General features: G+C 21.5%; 11 non-coding genes across 11 annotated transcripts; 5 read left to right on the plus strand and 6 right to left on the minus strand.

The window, feature by feature from the left end:
- Window positions 1-25: 25 nt before the first annotated feature.
- Window positions 26-96, minus strand: PBNK65NY_000485700. The gene has a single exon. It is a non-coding gene; the product is annotated as a tRNA-Ile (tRNA).
- A 134-nt stretch (window positions 97-230) lies between these two features.
- On the minus strand, window positions 231-1662 carry PBNK65NY_000485800. Its single transcript has one exon. It is a non-coding gene; the product is annotated as an rRNA (ribosomal RNA).
- A 49-nt stretch (window positions 1663-1711) lies between these two features.
- PBNK65NY_000485900 lies at window positions 1712-1782 on the minus strand. Its single transcript has one exon. It is a non-coding gene; the product is annotated as a tRNA-Ala (tRNA).
- Window positions 1783-1812: 30 nt separating this feature from the next.
- On the plus strand, window positions 1813-1884 carry PBNK65NY_000486000. The gene has a single exon. It is a non-coding gene; the product is annotated as a tRNA-Asn (tRNA).
- Window positions 1885-1895: 11 nt separating this feature from the next.
- Window positions 1896-1976, minus strand: PBNK65NY_000486100. Its single transcript has one exon. It is a non-coding gene; the product is annotated as a tRNA-Leu (tRNA).
- A 5-nt stretch (window positions 1977-1981) lies between these two features.
- PBNK65NY_000486200 lies at window positions 1982-2055 on the minus strand. The gene has a single exon. It is a non-coding gene; the product is annotated as a tRNA-Arg (tRNA).
- Window position 2056: 1 nt separating this feature from the next.
- PBNK65NY_000486300 lies at window positions 2057-2130 on the minus strand. The gene has a single exon. It is a non-coding gene; the product is annotated as a tRNA-Val (tRNA).
- A 22-nt stretch (window positions 2131-2152) lies between these two features.
- On the plus strand, window positions 2153-2226 carry PBNK65NY_000486400. The gene has a single exon. It is a non-coding gene; the product is annotated as a tRNA-Arg (tRNA).
- Window positions 2227-2234: 8 nt separating this feature from the next.
- On the plus strand, window positions 2235-2308 carry PBNK65NY_000486500. The gene has a single exon. It is a non-coding gene; the product is annotated as a tRNA-Met (tRNA).
- Window positions 2309-2350: 42 nt separating this feature from the next.
- PBNK65NY_000486600 lies at window positions 2351-5042 on the plus strand. The gene has a single exon. It is a non-coding gene; the product is annotated as an rRNA (ribosomal RNA).
- Window positions 5043-5055: 13 nt separating this feature from the next.
- On the plus strand, window positions 5056-5128 carry PBNK65NY_000486700. Its single transcript has one exon. It is a non-coding gene; the product is annotated as a tRNA-Thr (tRNA).
- Window positions 5129-5162: the final 34 nt, after the last annotated feature.

Below are 5162 nucleotides of genomic sequence, written 5' to 3' on the forward strand. Positions count from 1 at the left end.
TTAAATAGGGTCCTTTTTATTATTTTAGGTTATTTTAGAATTGAACTAAAGTCTTACCCTTATCAAGAGTATGTTTTACCATTAAACTAAAAACCTTTATATATATAAAATAATATTTAACTAAATTTACATTAATGTGTATTAATGCTATTTTTGTCTATAAAAATTATATAATTATAATTACTTTTATATATAAATATTATTTTTAAATAAATAATTCAACCAAAATTTTATGTTATTATCCAGCCGCACCTTCCAGTACGGCTACCTTGTTACGACTTCATCTAAATTATATAATTATATATTATTATTTTACAATAATTTTTATATAATATAATATTTTCCAGATGTGACGGGCGGTGTGTACAAAGCTTAAGAACTTATTCACCGCTATACTTCTTATTAGCGATTACTAGTGATTCCATCTTCATATAAATGAGTTTCAATTTATAATCAGAACTATAAATATATTTAATATATTATATTTTCATATAATAAAATATTGTTATATTTTATGTAACACGTGAGCAGCCCAAAATATAAGGAGCATAATGACTTGACGTAGTCTTTTTTATATATTTAATAAATATATTATAAAAAATTTTTTTTATAAAAGGTTACGTTCGTTATAATACTTAAATTAATACTTCACAGCACGAACTGACGACAGCCATGCACTACCTATATATTTTATTAAACTATTAATTCCTTAATAATAAAAATATTGTTAAATTTTGGTAAGGTTTATCGTGTTGCATCGAATTAAGCCACATGTTCCACCACTTGTATAAGCTCCCGTCAATTCCTTTGAATTTCGTTCTTGCGAATATACTACTCAGGCGGAATATTTATTACGTTAGTTATTATATTTATATTAATATATAAATATAAAATATTCATAGTTTACAGCTAAGACTACTAGGGTATCTAATCCTATTTGCTACCTTAGCTTTCGTTTATAAGTGTCAGTTATTATATAGTATTATGCCTTCGCCTTTGGTATTCTTTTTTGTATCATTGCATTTCACTACTTCTCAAAAAATTCTTAATACTTTTATAATACTCTTATTATATTATTATTTATTTTTTATTCAAATTTAAATTAAATATTTTAAAATAAAATTAATATAAAACCTTAAAACGCTTTACGCCAAATAAAGTGAATAACGCTTGTATTTTCTGTATTACCGCTGCTGCTGGCACAGAAATTAGCAAATACTAATGTTTTATTTTTATCAATATTTAAAAATAAAATATAAAGTTTACAATATAAAAATATACTGTCATCCTTTAAGAAATATTACTTTATCAAGCTTACGCTCATTGTAAAATATTCCTCACTGCTGATTTAAAAAAAATTTAGGCTTTATTTCAATCCTAATGTGATTGTACATTCTTTAAAACCAATTTTTGATCATAACCTTGGTAGGCTTTTATTTTACCAACTAGTTAATCAAATATAAATTTTATTTTAAACAATAATAATTTTTAATATAGTACAATTATATAAATAAATGCGCTTATAGATTATTATATATTATAATCTATTTAAAATTAAAAATTTATATATCCTCACCTATTCACTATGATATAATCATAAATTTGCATGTGTAATGTATATTTCTAGCGTTCATTCTGAGCTAGGATCAAACTCGCAATATAATTATATATATATTATTTAAAAATTATAACATTTATAGATTTTATAATATGGAAATAAGTAGAATTGAACTACTATCTTTATTATGCAAGAATAAGATTTTACCATTAAACTATATTCCCTATTATATATTATATAATATAATATTAATATTCTTAATAGCTTAGTGGTTAAAGCATTCGGCTGTTAACCGAAAGATACTAGTTCAATCCTAGTTTAAGAAGTATATTATAAATATGAATAAAGAGATTCGAACTCTTATTATTATAAAAACTAAATTCTAAATTTAGCGCGTTTACCTTTTCGCCATATTCATTATTATTAAATCTAGTAAGATTTGAACTTACATATAAAACTTAGAAGGTTTTTATTTTATCCATTAAATTATAGATTTATTTAAGTAATATTGGAATCGAACCAATGATCTTCTGTATGTAAAGCAGAAACTTTACCTCTAAGTTAATTACTTATAATTTATATATTATAATATAATGAACTTGTAATTTAATGGATAAAATATATAAGTACGAATTATAAAATAAAAGTTCAATTCTTTTCAAGTTTAATTGTATTTAGCGAAATAGAGCATAAGGAAAGTTCGTCGGATTCATGCTCCGAAGGTAATCGGTTCAATTCCGTTTTTCGCTTATTTTAAATAAATTAATTTATAATTTATATAGTTAAATATATAATTAAATATATATAATAAATTTAAAAGGATGTCTATTATTTTTATTATTGAAGAAAGACGTTAAATATATTAACGAAATTTTTATAATTATAAAAAATTAAATATATTTAAAATTTTTTATTATTAAAATTATAAAAGTATCTGAATAAAAATTTATTTTTATATAAATATTTTAAAAAAACTTAAGGAACTGAATCATCTTAGTACTTAAAGGAATATAAAGTAATAACGATTTTCATAGTAGTGGCGAGCGAACTGAAAGATTTAAAACATTATATATGTAAAATTTTAATTAAGTAATATAAAAATATATTTTATATGAATAATATAAATATAATTAAGAGTTATCTTATAAAATTTAATATAATAAAAGTTGATAGTGAATAGTACCGTGAGGGAAAGATGAAAAGAATTTTGAGAAAATAGTGAAAAGAACCTGAATTTTAAATTTAATAAATAATAATAAAATTTAATATAATTTTATTATTTTCTTGTTGAAGAAAGAATTAGCAAGTTATAATAAATAGTATAATTATTAGGTTAAATATTTATAAATGAAGCCAAAGTATACTCGAGTTTGTTATTATATATAATAAGCATTTAGTATATTATTTATTATAGACCCGAAATCAAATGATCTAATTATATTTAAAATAAGATTTAAATAAAATTAAATTGAAGTTTGAATTGGTTACTGTTGCAAAAGTATCAAATAAAGTATAATTAGAGGTGAAATGCCAATCGAATTTGAAGATAGCTGGTTCTCTTTGAAATATATGTAAGTATAGTATTTATATATAAATAAATGTAAAACTCTTTTTTTATTAAATTAATTTATATAGTTAATATTAATGAAAATAATTTAAGAATTTTATTTAATAAAATATATATATAATCAGAAAATAAAGGATAAGCTTTATTTTCAAAAGGGAAACAGCCCGAATTATAAATTAAGATTTTTAAATATTAATTAAGTTTTAAAAAGAATATAAAATTATTTAAATAATTAAAAAGTAAATTTAGAAGCAGTTATCTTTTAAAGAGTGCGTAAAAGCTCATTAATTTAGTAATTTTAGTTCAAAAATAATCGAAAATAAATTAATTATCGATATTATAAAATTTAATATTAATAAAATTAAATTGGTAAAAGAGCGTTTTGAATATAAATTATTTATATGAAAATTAAAATAATTAAATCAAAAGTGATAATGCTAATTTGAGTAATGTAAATATTGGTAAAAATCCAATACTTCTATAATTTAAGGGTTCCTATTTATTATTATTTTAAATAGGGTTAGTCGAATCTTAAGATGAGATGTAATGTGTAATCGATAGGTAATAAGTTAATATTCTTATACTATATAATAATATTTATATTTTAAAACTAATATAATAATAAATATATTATATTATATAAAAATTATTTATATATATATATTATTATGTATTCGTACTGTAAACTGACACTAGTAAATATATATAAATTATTAAGAAGTTGAGATAATTTTTTTTAAGGAACTCGGCAAATTTATCTCGTAACTTAGGGAGAAGAGATACTTATTTAGTTGAAAACAAAAAATTTAAGCGACTGTTTAACAAAAACACAAATCTTTGCTAAATCGAAAGATGATGTATAAAGATTGACATCTGCCCAGTGCTATTATGTAAAAATAATATTTATAATTTAAAATTATAATATATATATAAGCTATAGTAAACGGCGGCTGTATCTATAACGGTCCAAAGGTAGCGAAATTCCTTGTCGGGTAAGTTCCGACCTGCATGAAAGATGTAACGACTTAAATGCTGTCTTAAAAAAAATCTTAATGAAATAAAATTATCTGTGAAGATGCAGATTTCTTATATTAGGACAGAAAGACCCTATGAAGCTTTACTATTAATAGATATTGAAAATATATATATATAACATAGAATAAATGGGAAGTAGTAATATTATTTTTTTGGAAATAATGTAATTGTTAATGAAATACCATTTTATATATATATAAATTCTTATAAAATTTTTATAACAAAATTTTTAACAATATTTATAAGATAGTTTGACTGGGGCGGTCTCCTCCTATATAAAAACGGAGGTGTACAATGTTATATTTATTATATAAAGATAAATATATAATTAACTGTAAAATTTACAAATTAAACAGAGATTAATGTCGGTCTTAATGATCCGATAATTATTTAATAATAAAATTATCGCTTAACGGATAAAAGTTACTCTAGGGATAACAGGCTAATCTTTTCCGAGAGTCCATATTGACGAAAAGGTTTGGCACCTCGATGTCGGCTTATCGCATCCTAAGGCAGTAGTATGTTTTAAGGGTAAGTCTGTTCGCCTATTAAAGCGATACGTGAGCTGGGTTCAGAACGTCGTGAGACAGTTCGGTCCATATCTAATATAAGTGTTAGAATATTGAAATTATTTTTTCTAGTACGAGAGGATCGAAAAAATTATACCAATGATATATCAATTATTATATTTTGTAATGTTGAGTAGTTAAGTATAAAATTTTAATTGTTGAAGTAATATAAATAAGAAAATTTAATTAAAAATAATATTCTAATCATATAAATGAATAAAACAATAATTAGAAAAATTATTTTATAGAATTAATATGTATTTATAGTAATATATTTAGTATATAATTCCTAATAAGTTGAATATTTAATTATAAATATTATATTTGTTAAAGTGGCTTAATTGGTAAAGCAACTGATTTGTAATCAGTAGATTGTGAGTTCAAATCTCATCGTTAACTTGAATATTTTATAATATAAAATTATTATGATAAA

Source organism: Plasmodium berghei, assembly GCF_900002375.2.
Source record: "Plasmodium berghei strain NK65 ny genome assembly, organelle: plastid:apicoplast".
Taxonomy (NCBI): domain Eukaryota; phylum Apicomplexa; class Aconoidasida; order Haemosporida; family Plasmodiidae; genus Plasmodium; species Plasmodium berghei.